Source organism: Canis lupus, chromosome 22 (assembly GCF_003254725.2).
Source record: "Canis lupus dingo isolate Sandy chromosome 22, ASM325472v2, whole genome shotgun sequence".
NCBI classification, from domain to species: domain Eukaryota; kingdom Metazoa; phylum Chordata; class Mammalia; order Carnivora; family Canidae; genus Canis; species Canis lupus.
In genome coordinates this window covers 56,233,908-56,253,198 of record NC_064264.1, presented here as the reverse complement: position 1 = coordinate 56,253,198, position 19,291 = coordinate 56,233,908, and the positions used below count along the sequence as shown (strand labels likewise).

At 36.5% G+C, this 19,291-nt stretch overlaps 1 long non-coding RNA gene across 1 annotated transcript; it reads left to right on the top strand.

Annotated features, from left to right (window-relative positions):
* Positions 1-627: 627 nt before the first annotated feature.
* Positions 628-7,133, top strand: LOC125753369 (uncharacterized). The gene is made up of 2 exons (XR_007405028.1): positions 628-2,685; positions 3,549-7,133. It is a non-coding gene; the product is annotated as an uncharacterized LOC125753369 (long non-coding RNA).
* Positions 7,134-19,291: the final 12,158 nt, after the last annotated feature.

Sequence of the window (19,291 nt, the reverse complement as noted above, 5' to 3'; positions counted from 1 at the left end):
AACGAGGACACGAGCACAGCTTTTTATTGACTAAAAGGCTGTAAAGTGACTTAAATTTCTCACACCATTTTATACACTGTGTTTTAATGTTTGGAGGTTTTATTTGCTTTCCTTCGGTTTGGATTGATTTTTGTTGTGTTTTGTTTTAAATTTATCTTTTTTTTTTTTTTTTTTTTGATTTTTTATTTTTTATTTATTTTTTTTTTTTGCACTTGTTACTACAGGATTTATTTTCGGGGATGGTTTCTCAGAGGTAAACTAAGTCTTCACTGTCTCTTTCTCTCTATCTATATATATATTTCTAGTCATTGTGTGTGTTCATCAGATAGTTCTGTCTCTATGTCCTGTCAGTTTCTATTAGAGGAATGATCGCTATGACCTCACGGTATAGCAAAATACAACAACAACAACAAAAAAAAAATCATAAAAGATAAAAAAAGACAAAAAAAAGAAAACAACAAAAAATACAAATAAAAAAAAAAAAACCCTAACTCTTCCCTCCTGCCTCCAGACCCCAGGGCCCTCCCAGCACCTCCCCCCTCCCCCCTCCCCCCGCCCCCAGCCTCTCCTCCCCCTATCCCCTCCCCCAACCCCTCCCCCTCCCCCCCCCCCCCCCCCCCCCCCCCGCCCCCAGCAGACAACGTGGCTTGCTTCTGTTTGTGCAGCCGCAGTGCGGGCGCGCGCGCTCCGGGGCTTTGGGCCTCAGTGGTCCACCCCACCGGGAGCAGAACAAGGGGTTCCTTTTTAGCTGAACAAACAAGTGCTCTCCATGGTAGGCGGAATCAGACACTTAACACATTTTTATGTTGACAACAAAATAAAAGCAAAGAAAACCACCATGAACTAGGTTGCTCCCGTTCCCCTTCTCCAAGCCCCCCCCCGCCCGCCCGCTGCCCCCACCCCGAGTCGGGATGCACGAGGCTGGAAGCCCCTCCTGCAGGACTGCAGGCAGGCTTTCGTGCACATCTCGGTGTGTGGGGGCCTTTGAACGACAACAGAGGGTCTGAGGACACAAATCTGGGTTTCTTTCTCCTCTCTGTGGTTGTGGAGGAGACCGTAGAGATGCTCCAACACCTGCAGTATACAGAATATGTACAATTTTACCCCAGTATCTCCCCAACCCATAATTTAAAATTTTCCAGGTATAAAGTGTATGCAATTCTGCATTATCACAAAAGAACTTGTTAAAAGAAATAGATTAGCCATTTTCATTCAAGTGCAAAAACTTTGTCACTCGAACACGCTCTAGATAGTTGATGAGAAAAGGAGAAGTCAGATCGCTCTGTTTGTATTTTTCTTTTTGTGGGAACATTTCACCTGCTGAGTGTATATGAATTTGCTTTCTAAAAAAAAAAAAGGCTTTTATGAGTTTACAGTAGAATCAGTGGAAGGAAGAGTTCATAAGGGCTGTTTTTAAAAAAACAAACAAACAAACAAAACAAATGATTTAAAAAAAAAAAAAAAACACTTCACATTCCTTCCTATACTCTAACTACATTTGGGAAGTGCACTTCAGATATGTTTGCTGTGTAGCTGGGAGATGAAGGAAAACCATAGAAAAGGTCCTCGTAGCGAACAAAATTTAGTTATTAACTTTATAGCTATGAAATTCCCCCTGGCATTTGTTTTTGTTCAAACAAACTTTAATCTCTGCATCATACTTAACCCTGCGACATGCGTACAGTATGCATATTTTGTTTTGAATAAAAAAAATGTTTTGTTCCAGTCTGTTAAGAATATTCAAAAAATAATAAAGGTATTGCTTAATAAAATTGCTAGAATTGTTTAGCAGTACATGCACAAATATTTTACTAGATTCTTCGTTTTAATAGTGTTTTGTTGAGACTGAAAATCCTAAAATGGTCTGCGCAAATACAAAAAAGAAAAAAAAAAAAACACCAAAAATCCAAAATTCTCCAGTTTTTGTTCCTTTTTTAAAAATGTTTTTTTTCCTGGGAATGTTAACACACATTCACAAGTGCATGTGCACACACACACACACACACATATAACAGGCACAGTATTTTTAATTTACAGAAATACAGTGCTATTTCTGGGGCCACAGTGGGTGGAAAGAGGGCTGGGGGCACTGAGTTGTGGTGAGTGTTAAACACTCGTAGAAATGAATGTGTTTAAAGGCCATCTACTGATAGGCCACAGATTTCTGTGGAATTGGGGGATGACAGAAGTAGGGAAGCAGTGGTTGGAGGGTGAATGGGTGCTGACTCATAAGAAAAGATTTAAGGTGAGCTCTTTTTCAATTGCCCTCTTTAAGGGCTTTAAGACATATGGCTAGGAAGAAGTTTGTTCTGAGCTTCCCCTACCTCTGCCATGCAAAGGCCACACCACAGTGCATTTATCCAGTGCTCCTCATGCTTTTGTTTGTGCCATGGGAATTTCCATTCTTTGGTACGATGACAAATCAACACAGATGCAAATTCCACCCACTCTCATGGGAAGATGTTATTATTTCTAGGCACTGGGCAACATGATTGAAAAAAAAAAAAAACAGTATCCCATGACAATCAGGGTTCCATTTTCTCTTAGTATCTTTTGCATCTGGTTAATTTTTTTTTCAAATATAGAGGGATTGGAAGATACCACTGGGCCATGTTTCAACTTTAGTTTGGGGAAGATGGCAGCCAAAAGAGGGAGACCAAAAACCACCACTACTTTACCAGACAGGTAAGTCCTCCAGAAAACAATTTCAAGGGTTGGGAGAAACAGCACACAGTATTTAATTGTACTGTGAACCTATAATTTAGGTGAGGAAGGGCGGGAAGGGAGAGGGCAGGGATGAGTTACATCCCTCACGTCAACCATTGGATTGTCGCTCCTTCTAGTAGGATTCTTTTCTTGCCATATACGTTTATTCTTATTATGTGAAAATAATCTCAGTGCCTGGTATTTAATACTGTAAATGTGTAAGTACTTCCCTATGACATTTCCACTGACACAGGGAACTAAAGCAGCTTTTCCTGGGGTCAGCCAAAGGAACTGAACAGGCAATGACTCCTAGTCAGAGTCAAAAAGCAGCCATGGAAGATGCAAATCTCACTACACCCACAGGTCATTTAGTTTTTCCACTTGATCAACATACATATGTTAATTCTACACACAAAAAAATTAAGACACTGCACCTTTCTTTTTTTTTTTAAGATTTTATTTATTTATTCATGAGAGACACACAGAGAGAGAGAGAAAGAGAGAGAGGCAGAGACACAGGCAGAGGGAGAAGCAGGCTCCATGCAGGGAGCCTGACGGGGACTCGATCCTGAGACTCCAGGATCACGCCCTAGGCTGAAGGCAGGCGCTAAACCACTGAGCCACCCAGGGATCCCCAACACTGCACCTTTGTAATCGTCATCCCGTTTTATTTTTCTCATAGTGGATATCCATGGCATAGTAGATAATGAATGACAATATTGAAACTCTTATTTCTGAAAGCAAATTGAAAATCAAGAAAATAATATTTCATCCACAAATGTGTAGAACAGTCTTCCTCATGTTTAAAATTGTCTTTTTTTTTTTTTTTTTTTCTGCAATAGAGAAATTCCAGCTTGTGGAAGATTTTGATTCTGGAAAACCAAATGTCAAGTAACATAGTGGAGTTGGAGGTCATGCCTTACAGCATTTACATTCAGTGAGACTTCAAACTGACTGTTCTTTCATTAAAAAGATCATGTTGTGGGCAGCCCAGGTGGCTTAGCGGTTTAGCGGCGCCTTCAGCCCAGGGCCTGATCCAGGAGACCCGGGATCAAGTCCCCGTCAGGCTCCCTGCATGGAGCCTGCTTCTCCCTCTGCCTGTGTCTCTGCCTCTCTCGCCTCTCTCTCTCTCTCTGTGTGTGTCTCTCATGAATAAATAAATAAAATCTTAAAAAAAATCATGTTGCTCCCCTCTCTCACTATATAGTAAGTGAAAGTTGTTCATTTAAATGGCATCTTTAGAGACAAAGGAATGTAGTTCCTTACCAATGAATTGCTGCCATTAAGTACTAGAACCTGTAGTCATTAAAATAAAAGATTTAAGTCAGGCAGCAAGGAAAGAAAGGAAAACAAGAAAGAGAGAGAAGGAAGAAAGGTAGGAAGAAAAACAAAAATGAATTTTTATATGAATGAATACGAACATCATTTTTGCCAGGAAAAAAGAATAAATGAAAGATCCATGTGCCCAAGAGATTGCATTTGATACCCAGACAGCATTAAAACATTGATCAGTCTAAGACACCATTTGTGTTCTTTTTTAGGTAACAACTATATTTGCTACTGGAAGTATTCAGTCAGAGATATGAAAGGTGCATCTTGTTTTTACTAGAATTGCAGACAGGTATTTGATTATATACACATGCAAATATACATATAAGGAGGAAAGCTATAATGCTATAGCACGCCTTCATAGTGATATGTAGGCATATAATGTATATGTATATACATCATTTACAAGTAAAACTTTAACCACAAAATTATTCCATCCATGACAATACACACATAACATTATAATGAATGAATTCTATTTTTGTTTTTTTTTTTTCCTATTTTTGTTTTGCTAAAGTTTGAGCAGCATGCTCATTTAAACACTCTACCTACTTTGATGCAGAAAACAGACTCTCAGATTGTCTCTATTAGTGAAGGAATAATAATTTTTAAGTAATCAGAATAGTCTCTATCCCCCAAGCATTAATGATGTTTAGAAAAAAATGAATATTTCATGCAGGTACTGAGTGATGGTGAACAACCAGTCTTTAAATGGGAAGGGGGAAAAAACCAAGTGGAGCATAAAGCAGTATCTCCACAACATTTATAAGAAATTTGAAACTGCTTCAGAGCCTAGAAATTCTCTGTACAATGATAAAATGAGATAGATAATCCTCTTGGCCTTGGAATAAAACTCAAGGCACGAAACCAAATATGAAAGATATTCTGACATACTTCAGGGCTGTGTTTACCTGACACAAGACATTCAGCTTAAAGTTACAAATCGTCAATTGCCTGCTGTGTCATCTGAAGCCACACAGGCTGGTAGCCAGAAGCTGGAGCTCCCACCACATCTGAGGGTGAATTCCAAACATGGGCTCTGTAGCGCAGTAAGAATCATAGGTCTCACCCCTGCTATGGAAGTATAATTTATTTTCTCCAAATTCTAAGATAATTATAAGATGTATAGGTTTTAAACTTAAAAAGGTAAAAATGATTAAAAGAACACAAAAGGTTTCCAATGTCTTAAGCCACATCTGGCCAAGTTTCATCTTGCTACACCCCTAGCTGCTCCTCCGGTCAATGCAGTGAAATAAAGAAGAAGGAGGTCGGTGGGAACATCTAGATGAAATCCCCAGCTAAGAGTGGTAGTACAGTGTGCTTTTAAAACTCTTTGTTTACAGCTGAAAAAAAGCACAGGATCTTAGGGGCAAAGCCATGGTCTGCACAAGGCAGCCAGGACATATTTGAACATGAGATCACATAATGTGCAAACACCTCGGGGGCCACTTAAGTGAGACAAATAATATAAATGTGCCTAGACACAATGGGGTCCTTGGTTACAGTTGTGATGATTACATGTTCTTGAAGGAAATTTACTGCTTTCTTGTGGGAACTGCTCCTGCAGTCTTTCGGGGTCACGGGATTAGACTGGTTTTTCTCTTAACATATTTTAAGCCACACTTCACATTTTTAATCTAGCAAACTGACCATGGATGACTTTTCAACAGTATAAAATATATATATATATATATATATATATATATATTATAGAATTAAAGTGAACTCTAATGACTTAACGTACACAGCTTCTGTTTCTTATTGTCTGCCCCTCCCCCCACACCAATCCTACAAGGAATAGTAAAAGAAATACATAAGAATTGAGAGGTGGCCCCATAGGCAAGTGTGAATTGATCTAAGATGGTCCTGGAAATAATGATGCAGACTCAGAGTGGTTTTTAAGCTGCTTGTGGATTTATTTTTTCTAAGTACAAATCTTTGACACTGCTGGATTCCATAAGCAAAAAAACTACAAGTAAATTTAAACCTATTCTGCATGAATATAGTTCTAAACTGAATTGCTATCTCTTTGTCTTAAAAGAATATTATAATTCCCATGGAAAGAAATCACACTGAAAAAAATCAGGAAGCCTGAAAAGTTTTTGATAAAGTCTACAGAAATGGATTATGTAGAGTTCTTTTATTTTCTTTCATTCTTTTTTTTTTTTTTTTGGTAGAACCATTTATTCCCAGCACTCAGTTTAAATGGAAAGACCTGAAGTGTGATTATAATCTGAACAGCCTACATTTGAGAGAAGCAAATATTGTGGATATGAAATTTAATTTTTTTTTAAGTTTTAGTTTTAATTCCACTTGGTTAACATGGTGTTCTATTAGTTTCAAATGTATGACATCGTGTTTCAACATCCATATATCATTCTGTGCTCATCACAAGTGCACTTCTTAATCCCAGCACCTATTTAATGCATCCACTCCACCTCTCTTCTGGTACCCATCAGTTTGTTTTCTATAATTTATTCTGTTTCTTGGGTGACCTTTCTCATTTCCCCAATTCTAGTCTTTCTACCCCATCTTGCCACTTCTCTGTATCTACTAGATATTTTAATGTATTTGCATATATTTGACCCACTCCCTATTTCTGACTAAAACTAACATATTCAAATGTTTTCCCATTTACAATTTCACTGGAAAGCCAGACTATTGCTATTGATCTCTGGATATTGGCTGCTGATCAGCAGGTATAGAAATGGTGACCCTTTCTTTGAAAACTTCCAGCCTCTGCCACACTGACTGCCTCAAGCTGCCAGCTGTTCAAATGCTAGCTAACTAGAAGGGCATTTGTTTTGAAAAGTAAATTTCAACATATGTCCATTTCTTATTGACCGTCACACCTAACAGAAAGTGAACATCCAAGCAAAAATTAAAGTTCTATGTGGACATTGGGAAAAGCCTGAAATGAAGACTACATCCCTGTTACTTTTTCTCCTTATTTTCTTCCTTTTACTTGATATGATTTTTCATTTCTATGTCATGATAAGCATCTGAATGTTTGCACTAGAACTTAATGGGCCATATTTCCATTTTTAATAGATTTATCAATGATAAATGATTTATTAAAAATAGGTATGACTTACAAACACATGTTATTTTCATTTTTTTCTAAGTTCATTCAAATACACTTTTAAGTAAATAGAAACAGAAACAAGTACTAATAGCTGGCAATTCTGAAGGGTTAAGAGTGATGTAAAAATGAGCAAATTTCACTAAGCTGTTATGTAGTACAGAAGCAGCTAGAAGAATGCTTTATTTCTCAAATTTCAAATTCTAAGATCATTAAAATATTAAATATTAAACACTGATTTTTCAAAAGTTATAAAAGTCACTGGTAAGGTTTGTTTATGCCTTGTTTCTTTGGTCAGCTAGATTGTTCCTCTGCTTTTCCTCTCACTACCATTATGTTATTGATCCAAGTAACTCCTCTTTAAATAGAATTGGCCAAATTTCTCTATGTAGATATGTTGTTAGGCTTGATTGTCTGTTGATTGTGATTTTAAAAATTATCTAGTTAAATATGAAGCTTTCAGTGCTTTATTTGGCTTCTTTCTTTTGTATCTTATTTTTATTTTATTTTTTATTCCTGGCTATTTCTATATATGGTTTGAAAAAATGGAGCAGCCCAGCTAAGGTAATAATTTCTACTGACTTTGTCGATCCATGGAGAAGATGAGGGAACCAAGCATATGGATTGAAGGTGCCCTAAATGGTCAGTCCAGCTACAGTCTTGTTCCCAACCTCAACAGCCACAGGCATGATGTTTCTGGATAAGCCAGGTGCTGATGTGGCCATAAAACCAGGGATCCTACTGAAGCCCTTGTTAAGAATGTCATTATATATATATATACATATATATATATATATATATATATATATATATAAACACCATTATATATATAACACCAAAAATGATATGTCTATCTATATTTTCCTTCCCCTTCATTTAAAGGGCACGCAAAAGTTATCAGTAAATGAAATCTAACAGCAACAAATTTTGTTTCTAAGCCTTTAAACAATGATTGAATTTTGATGAAAAACTCCATAAAAAACATTTGCTACACCCCCTACACAAAAATCAAGTTGAGCCAAAGCATTTTGATTTAATGTGATTATCTTTTTCTGAAATATGATACAATGAAATAAGGTTTGGGGTACCTAAAGTGTACACCGTGATAAATAAGTAATCAACTATATTTAAAATATTTTCACGTAATTCTGCCATAATTAGTCTAAAATTTGGTACTCTTCTTTGTATTGCAGTTTGCCTTTCCCTTTAAAACAATGTAACCTTTTATTTAATTGATGTGGTTTTTTAGAAGCTGTCTTTCTGTAGTTTTCTGGATCTCTTCAAATTTCATATGGAACCTTGGAGAGTCAGACTCCTTTCAGTAAAAAGCTTGGAATTAAAATCTCTACTCATCTGTTGACCCCAATGTGTATCAAAGTACTCATGTTGTTACAAGAGATTTAAGTACCTGCTTTGATTCTGATCTTCTTTGCCCTTTCCTCCTCCTTCCCAATCTCTCTCTACCTCCCTCTCCTCTCTCCTCTCTGTCTCTGTCTCAGCTTTTCTGTCTCTGTCTCAACTTCAGGATTTTGAAATGAGATCTCTTAGTGTCAATGTCATTATTGAACCATGTGGGCTGTCCTCTGATTGTTAAAATTGGAAAGAGGATTAAATGATATTAAAAGATGTGAAATATATTAAATGCAGCATCCTTAGAATATGTTTGGTTGTGCAACCAAGACCTTTTAATTTTCTTATGAAAACTCTGATGCTCTAATTCTATTACAATTACAAAGAGATAGTCTGTTCAAAAAGAGGAAAGCTGTAAGAGCATATGAAAAGCACTAATATAATACCTTTAAAAGAACGCATTTAAAGATGCAAACAGTGACTTTGACTTTTTCAGGGTTAGGCATTTGGATTTACATATATTATAATAAAAGAGAAAATTTACTTTCAAAACTCGATTTTGGAAAATATGTATTTCAACAGAAATGGAAATTTAACCTCCACAGAAATCCAATTGTATTGCATACATTTTTAAACTCTTGAGAAATCCATTTTTATATTTTTTATGGAGAAGTAGCATCTTGACAAGAGCTTGGCCCTCTTTATCAACACCCACAACATCCCACAACAGCACTGATTTTGTATTTATCTGAATAATCTGCAAACTATACAGTGGTAAGTAACACTACACCTTCAAATGGGTGGATCGATTTTGAAAGATCTAGGGCTAAAGAAAATACGTGAAGGGATTCTTTCTTTTAAGAGTAATCCATCTCAAATTTTATAACCCTGTACAATGACAAATAACAGCCAAATCCAGCAGAATGGAACAGGAATATTTAATGTATCAAATCAGCATGGAATTTTATTCATAGATACAGATAAACACCAGATTTCTTCTTTCTTTTCCCCGTGAACCCAGCCAATCAATTCATCTATTTCTCCCTCAGGTTTTTCTCAGAGGTAAGTGTAAAGTGAAAATTTATTTCTTGTGTCATTAGAGGAGGAACGATGAAGCTCAGGCACAATATTATTTGTACCCCTGTCAAAAAGTCCCTGGTACACTCAGCTCTCATCATCAGAGCAGGGGGCACTGCATCTCCCAGACAGCACCCTGTCAGCTTCTGATGACTAAGCTTTTCTACTGAAGAGGATGAGGAACCTGTCCTGAAACAGCAGTCAAGCTCATATAAGAACAAGATGTGGGGGAAGAGAATACATTTCTTTTTTAAATCATGTGACGAACACCAATAAAATTTCTGGGCAATAAAAATACGTCTTGAGGTATTCAAAGGAGCATTATATAAATTTCTTTTCTTCTGTTTTATTTTATTAAAGTTTCCAGAAAGTGGAGCACCTGGGTGGCTCAGTTAGTTAAGCTCTGCTTTGGGCTCAGGTTGTGATCCCAGAGTCTAGGGATCTGGCCCTGCATCAGGCTCTCTGCTCAGTGGGGAGTCTCTGCTTCTCCCTCTCCCTCTGCTGTTCCTCCCCCTGCTCATGCTCTCTTTCTCAACTAACTAACTAACTAACTAACTAACTAACTAACTAAATAAATAAATAAAATCTTTAAAAAAAAAGTTTCCAAAGAGTGGAAAAAAACCCTGGAAGTTAAAATCAAGTTCTAATGCCTTTCATTTTCAGAAGAGTAAGTATACCTTACATTTCCATTTATTAACTTATTTTAAACAGACATATGAACTGCCTACATTCATGACTTTCAATCATTTATTGGAAAAAAAAACTTTGTGAGAAGCCTCCAGTCACTGGGACTAAGCTAGGCTTTGGAGAAACTGACATAAAAGAAGTAATTTTGGTCTTCTGGGAGTTCTGGGACCAGTATGGGAGAAGGGCATAGGGTGATGATGCAAAGAGTAGGCCAATAGTATGGTAAACTTAGAGCCCTATGGGAGCATTTAACTCTGACTGGCAAAAGTTAAAATTTCACAGATAAAGTGGCCTCATAACCAAAGAAGAGGTTAGCAAGCAAATGACAGAGTATGTGGTCTCATACAAAAGACTAAAGCAGAACAGACCACTGTGTGCAGTTCAGAGAGACACACTGGGAGAGTCTCATGGTTGGAGAAACAAGGGGCCACCCAGCTCAGAAGTTTGGATTTGACCCCCAAAGAAAAAACCATGAGAGACTATTTTAAAAATGATACTGCACAAGGACCTTCACGCATTTAAAATTTTTCCCTTGGCAAGAGCATACAGCATAGATCGAGGGAAGTAAAGCCGTAAGGGACTATAACATTGGTGGGAAATAATGAGAATTTGAGCAAATGCAGCAGTGAATGAGACCAAGAAAAGGAATGGATCTGAGAAATAGTATGATGTAGAATAGTGGGGCTTGATGATTTTCTGAATACGAGTGATAAAGACAAGTAAAAAAAAAAAAAAAAAAAAAAGACATGCATGAAAAGGAATCTCAGTTTTCCAGTGTGGCCATTCATCATATAAAGAATCCTGGAAGAAGAATGTATTTGGGACCATGGACAACCTGTGCACATTTAGGAATGTTTCAGGGGGCCAGGAGACTGCCTCACAGCAGCATAATACATCTGTTACTTAGGATAATGCTGCCTGTTCTACAAAATTTCAATAGCTCAGCATAAGAGTTTACCTTTTGCTTCCTTGAACACCCAGTGAATGCCTCTCCTGTGGCTACTTCCAATGCCCAGGCTTCTTGTCTTGACCTCCCACCCAACCTGAGGCCTCATCTGGGTCCATATCAACCCAGATGAAAGGGACAGTGTTGGGATCCCTGGGTGGCGCAGCGGTTTGGCGCCTGCCTTTGGCCCAGGGCGCGATCCTGGAGACCTGGGATCGAATCCCACATCGGGCTCCCGGTGCATGGAGCCTGCTTCTCCCTCTGCCTATGTCTCTGCCTCTCTCTCTCTCTCTCACTGTGTGCTTATCATAAATAAAATAAAATTAAAAAAAAAAAAAAGAAAGGGACAGTGTGGGAAAGTTGCAACCACTTTCCAAACATGACAGTGACTGAAGCTTTGGAGACTAGAGCTCTGAGGGAATTGAGTGACGTCGGGCATAGTGGTTAAAAAGACAAAGAAGGCTTACAGGAGACATAACTTTTTCTTTAATCATCTGTCAAGGTCAGGCATTTTTCATAATTCATTTCTGGTTCTCACAACAAACCTCAAAAAAGTTGTTTTTCATTCTAGATTTTTGGAGGAGGTACAAGTCTCAGAGAGCCACAGAAACAGGTCAAGGTCATATAAGTACTAAACACCTATGTTTGGACTCAAGTGTGATTTTTCTAATGCCAGGCTTTTCTGCTTCCCTCACAAAACACTTAGTATAACCCTGCTCTCCTTCATCTGGGAAGAGTCCAGAGTAAATGAAACTATTTAAAGTTCAATTTAGTCTTAAATAATAGAAACAAATTGCATTTTTAATTGTCAAAAATAAAGGAGAATTGCAATGAAATTGGTGAAAGCATCCCCATTTTTCCATTCATGCCTTTTGGTCCTCAAGGTCAGTGAATTTATAGAACTTCCTATTCACAGATTTATACTTGCCAAATCTCTGGTCTTATAATGAAGATCTGGCTTCAGTGTTGATTAAATATGATCATATCACAAGGCTGTGGAATTCCAAAGAAAATTAGTCAACATTAATTGAAATAGGCTACATAGTGTTCAGGTCAATGGTCAAGATGAGTAATAGACATTATCTTCAATTTTGACAGCTTTACAGCTTAGTGAAGGCTACAGGCATACAGAACTGGCAGCCATACTTTTCACTTTATATTATTGGCCTATTGTTAGCAAGTGATCAAATAATCTTTGTATCCAATGATTTAGTGGTTGGGATTCATTCTTTCAAAGCTGAGAGTGAAAAATCACTGTTCTCCATAGGGAAATATATTAAAAGAGAGAACATAAATGTTATTACTAAGGACATATAAAACTGAAAGGTGACACATTATAAACCCAATGCTATATCCAGCTCAATGACAACAATGGTCATTTGTGGACAAAGTTGGAAATTCTTCCTGAAGTCTCCACATGTTGGGGTGCCCAGAAAAATTCCTATAATGTCATAAAAATCTATTTTTCAAGAGAGTATTTAATTTTTCTAAATGACTCTTTAATCCATTTATTTACTTGATTTTCAGAATCAAAGATAGCATGATATATACACTTTTTTTTTTTTTAATCAGCAACTGGTAAATACTTTATTTTATTTTTTTTTTAATGTAACTCTGGGTAACTGTTTTTTTTTTAATTTTTTAATGGTGTTCAATTTACTAACATACAGAATAACCCCCAGTGCCCGTCACCCATTCACTCCCAACCCCCCGCCCTCCTCCCCTTCTACCACCCCTAGTTCGTTTCCCAGAGTTAGCAGTCTTTACGTTCTGTCTCCCTTTCTGATATTTCCCACACATTTCTTCTCCCTTCCCTTATATTCCCTTTCACTATTATTTATATTCCCCAAATGAATGAGAACATATAATGTTTGTCCTTCTCCGACTGACTTACTTCACTCAGCATAATACCCTCCAGTTCCATCCACGTTGAAGCAAATGGTGGGTATTTGTCATTTCTAATAGCTGAGTAATATTCCATTGTATACATAAACCACATCTTCTTTATCCATTCATCTTTCGTTGGACACCGAGGCTCCTTCCACAGTTTGGCTATCGTGGCCATTGCTGCTATAAACATCGGGGTGCAGGTGTCCCGGCGTTTCACTGCATCTGTATCTTTGGGGTAAATCCCCAATAGTGCAATTGCTGGGTCGTAGGGCAGGTCTATTTTTAACTCTTTGAGGAACCTCCACACAGTTTTCCAGAGTGGCTGCACCAGTTCACATTCCCACCAACAGTGTAAGAGGGTTCCCTTTTCTCCGCATCCCCTCCAACATTTGTTGTTTCCTGCCTTGTTAATTTGCCCCATTCTCACCGGTGTGAGGTGGTATCTCATTGTGGTTTTGATTTGTATTTCCCTGATGGCAAGTGATGCAGAGCATTTTCTCATATGCATGTTGGCCATGTCTATGTCTTCCTCTGTGAGATTTCTCTTCATGTCTTTTGCCCATTTCATGATTGGATTGTTTGTTTCTTTGGTGTTGAGTCTATGAAAAGCCCACAGCAAATATCATTCTCAATGGGGAAGCACTAGGAGCCTTTCCCCTAAAATCAGGAACAAAACAGGGATGTCCACTCTCACCACTGCTATTCAACATAGTACTGGAAGTCCTAGCCTCAGCAATCAGACAACAAAAAGACATTAAAGGCATTCAAATTGGCAAAGAAGAAGTCAAACTCTCCCTCTTCGCCGATGACATGATACTCTACATAGAAAACCCAAAAGTCTCCACCCCAAGATTGCTAGAACTCATACAGCAATTCGGTAGCGTGGCAGGATACAAAATCAATGCCCAGAAATCAGTGGCATTTCTATACACTAACAATGAGACTGAAGAAAGAGAAATTAAGGAGTCAATCCCATTTACAATTGCACCCAAAAGCATAAGATACCTAGGAATAAACCTAACCAAATATGTAAAGGATCTATACCCTCAAAACTATAGAACACTTCTGAAAGAAATTGAGGAAGACACAAAGAGATGGAAAAATATTCCATGCTCATGGATTGGCAGAATTAATATTGTGAAAATGTCAATGTTACCCAGGGCAATATACACGTTTAATGCAATCCCTATCAAAATACCATGGACTTTCTTCAGAGAGTTAGAACAAATTATTTTAAGATTTGTGTGGAATCAGAAAAGACCCCGAATAGCCAGGGGAATTTTAAAAAAGAAAACCATATCTGGGGGCATCACAATGCCAGATTTCAGGTTATACTACAAAGCTGTGGTCATCAAGACAGTGTGGTACTGGCACAAAAACACACATAGATCAGTGGAACAGAATAGAGAATCCAGAAGTGGACCCTGAACTTTATGGTCAACTAATATTCGATAAAGGAGGAAAGACTATCCATTGGAAGAAAGACAGTCTCTTCAATGAATGGTGCTGGGAAAATTGGACATCCACATGCAGAAGAATGAAACTAGACCACTCTCTTTCACCATACACAAAGATAAACTCAAAATGGATGAAAGATCTAAATGTGAGACAAGATTCCATCAAAATCCTAGAGAAGAACACAGGCAACACCCTTTTTGAACTCGGCCACAGTAACTTCTTGCAAGATACATCCACGAAGGCAAAAGAAACAAAAGCAAAAATGAACTATTGGGACTTCATCAAGATAAGAAGCTTTTGCACAGCAAAGGATACAGTCAACAAAACTCAAAGACAACCTACAGAATGGGAGAAGATATTTGCAAATGACATATCAGATAAAGGGCTAGTTTCCAAGATCTATAAAGAACTTATTAAACTCAACACCAAAGATATATACACTTTTTAAAAAGATATGTTCTGGATTTTATTGTCTTAGGCTTGGTCCTTCTAACTTCTGAAATCTTTAAAACCTGCCTCTATATTCCAAAATAATATATAATAAGCAGTTCGAGAAAGCAGTTGATTTTACTAATTGGCAAGAGAAATATGCATTGTACTGACTTTTGGTTAGATAAAATTAATGAGTATAGTTGTCTTGGAGTGCCTGGGTGGCTCAGTCGGTAAAGTGTCTGCCTTCAGCTCAGGTCATGATCTCAGAGTCCTGGGATTGAGCCCCCCGTATCAGGCTTCCTGCTCACCAGGGAATCTGCTTTTCCCTCTCCCTCTCCCCCTCCCCCCCTGCTCGTGCTCTTTCTTTTTCTCTTTCTCTCTTTCTCAGATAAATAAATAAAATCTTTTTTAAAAATGAATACAATTGTCTGTGTGAGCAAAATGGAGATTCTGGGTATAATAGACTATGCTGGGTTTTAGTCTATTTCCTGATAATAAGCCCAAATTAAATATCTTCATAATATCTGTCAGGTTTTATGTGCAGAAATTACAAGTTGTTTGCATTATTCAATATGGTAATGGGACTATTATGAAAATCCCAAGCTGATTTGTGAGCTAACACACTGAATAAGAACTCACTAGAAATTAAAGAATCTATATTTTGTTGTTCTTATAGGGAAGTTGTTCAATATAAATCTGGTTGAGGAACAAAGCATTTGGAAAGGTTAAACTAATAAACCTGTGTTTAGATTATCTGGGATTATCTGTCAAAACTCAATTTCCAGATTAATATTAATGCATTTCTGCTCAATGGGAATATCTCTATTTCTTGGAACAGTGACTTTGCTAATAGTAATTTGATTATGTATGGTAAGATTTAGAAAAGAGTTAATGGCAATGTATTTTAATATTCCTTAGCATTATAAAATTAATCATTTAAAGTAACCTTACCCACCTAGCACATCAGTAACTAACAGATAGCTAACATATCAGTTACTTAATTCCATGAACACAATATTTAGATACTTATCACTTGTACATACCCAAAGGAGATGCCAAAATCTCACTGGCCCACTATAAAACATAACTATGTAAAAAAACTATTATAATACAAAATAGATATATTAGAATTTTAATGAAAATGAAACATTGCCTGATATTTTATTTTTTTTAATTTTTATTTATTTATGATAGTCACACACAGAGAGAGAGAGAGAGAGAGAGGCAGAGACACAGGCAGAGGGAGAAGCAGGCTCCATGCACCAGGAGCCCGACATGGGATTCGATCCCGGGTCTCCAGGATCGTGCCCTGGGCCAAAGGCAGGCGCCAAACCGCTGCGCCACCCAGGGATCCCATTGCCTGATATTTTAGATAGCAAAATCAAAATTGTAAATTTTTGTCACCTACTGAATATATGAATTAAAATTCTTTTTTTCATCAAATAAAAAGTAGAAAGCCAGGTCACTTGTTCATTAATCCAAATATCCTAGTTTTACATAATTTGTGGTGTGATATTTCTAAAATAATTTGAGGGTGTTCTTAGCTAACTTAGCCCTTTTAAAGTTTCTATTATTTTAATACAATTTATTTCTAATTATGAAAAACTGTGTGGTCTTTTTTGTTACACTGAAACAATCACAAACTTGCAGTATAGTTGCAAGAACAGTCCAATCAACTTTTCCCCCTTTCCCAAACTATTTGAGAATAAATTGCCAACCTGAAGTCCTACCTTCTCTGATAAATTTTAAGTGTATTTCCTATGAAAAAAAAAAAACACTCTTCTTCATAACTACAATACAATCTTCAAAATCAGAAAGCTAATAATGAAACTTGCCACTGTCTATTTCTTGGATCTTATTCAAAATTTCACCTATTGTCTCAAAAGTGACCTATAGGGTAAAATAGTCCAATTTAGAATCACATGTTACATTAAGCTGTCATGCTTCTTTTGTCGCCTTCAGTGCGAAACAGTTCCTTAGTATGTCTCTTACTTTTATGATTTTAAAAGTTATACGCTACTTATTTTTTAGAAAGTCTCTTTGTGTTTTTCTGATCATTTTATAGTATTATATTGAAGGAATATCAGAAATATTTATCCTATCATGTAAAACATGATTTTGGCCTGTCCCATTAATGATGATCTTCATTTTGACTACATTATAAAAGTGGTTGCCAGCCCCTTGCCTGGGGACATCACCATAAAAAAAACAACGGAAATAGAAAAAGCAAAATAAATTCAAGTAAAGAGGAAAATCATGAAAGCAGACAGAGCAAAACAACACTTTATATACAGAGAACCATCAAGCAAAGAATGTCAGCACATCATCAGAACTTATGGGACCAGAACAACATTTTTAAAATTCTGAAAGGAAAAAGTGATCTTTCTCCCTCAAAAATTCTATAACTAGTGAAAATATCCTTCAATAATTAAGATGAAACAAAAGCATTTTCAGCTAAAGTCAAACAGAGAATTTATCAAAACTAGACCTGTACTCTAATAAATGTTAAGAGAAGTTTTTGAGACTAAGGAAAATGGTAGTAGTGGGAAATTAGGATTGTCCAGAATGAATGGGGAGCATTGGAAAAGGTAAATATAGAGCTAAATATAATTTTTTTTTCTTAATTTCTTTTAAAAGGTCACTTTTGAAAATGTAAAGTGTAAGATTGCATCAGGGGGTTTATAATGTTATTAGATGTATTGTGAAAAGATAAAGATGCATATTGTAATCCCATTTACAAAAATAAATAAATAAACAAGTACAGAGAGTTATAGCTAAGGAGATAATATAAATTAAATTAAAATTCTGAAAATATTCAAAGAAGACAAAAAAGAGAGAACAAAGGAATGAAACACATAGGGACAAACACATAGGGACAAACTATTTTAAAATAGTAAAATATTAGACCTAAATCCAACTATGTCACTAATTACATTAAATATTCCAATTAAAAGGCAGAGATTATTCAATCAGTGGTTCTAATCAGACCCAACTGTCTAGGTTCTAACAAGACCCAACTGTCTATAAGAGAGACATTTTAAATATAAAACCATAACCAGGTTGAAAGCAAATAGCTGTAAAAAATATATGCTATGTAAACAGTAAGTGTAAGAAAGCTGAAATGGCTATATTAGTTAAAACAGACTTTGAGAATCCAGTATTACCAAAGTAAATAAGGGGGTTTCCATAATGATAGAATTAAAGTGAGAAATTCTATGATAGTAGGAGACTTTCATACTTCTCCTTCAGCAACTGACAGAACTGAAGAAAAAAACAGCAAAGATATAGAAGATCAGAGCACTAACAATCACCTAGTTGTACTTGATACTTAACAGTGGTAGAGTGCATGCTCTTGATACTTACAATGGTAGAGGATATGTTCTTTTCAAGTGCTGATAGTATAATGCAAACAATAGAGTTAACAATAGTATAAACAAAAGTATATACACAGGGCTATAAAACATGTCTTTAAATTTTTTCAAGGATTAAAGTAATACAGAATGTGTTACATGATCACAAGTGAATTAAATAAAAAGCCAATAATAGTAAGATATCTTTTAAAAAGGCTAATATATTTAGAAATCATTTTTAATATTAATGTATTTATTCATTTTTTAAGATTTTATTCATTTATTTATTTGAGAGAGAGAGAGTATGAGCAGGGGAAGGAGTAGAGGGAGAGGCAAATTCCCCATTGAGCAGAGAGCCTGACTCAGGGCTCAGTATTAGGACCAGAGATCATGACATGAACCAAAGGCAGATGCTTAACCAACTGAGCCACACAGGCACCCTTATTTTTAAAAATATTTACAAATTAAACACATTCAAAGAAATCACATAAGAAATTAGAAAATATTTGTAATAAAAATGCAATATATCAAAATTTGTAAGGAATAGCTAAAGTAGTTTTCAGACAAATATACATAAATTCAAATGCTTATATTAGACAATAAGGAAAATTTAATATCAATATTCTAAAGTTCTGGACAGCCCGGGTGGCTCAGCTGTTTAGTGCTGCCTTCAGCCCAGGGCATGATCTTGGAGACTCGGGATCGAGTCCCTGTCAGGCTCCCTGCATGGAGCCTGCTTCTCCCTCTGCCTGTGTCTCTGCCTCTCTCTCTGTGTTTCTCATGAATAAATAAATAAAATCTTTTAAGTTTTTTTAAAAAAAATAAAAAATAATAAAATATTCTAAAGTTCTACTGCAAGATGGTAGAAAAGGAAGGGCAAAGTATACTCAAAGCATGTAGAAAGGAAAAAATACTAAGAGTGAGAGATGAGTTTTTGCTATGCACTTAATGTTTGTATCTCCTCAAAATTCATATGTTGAAACC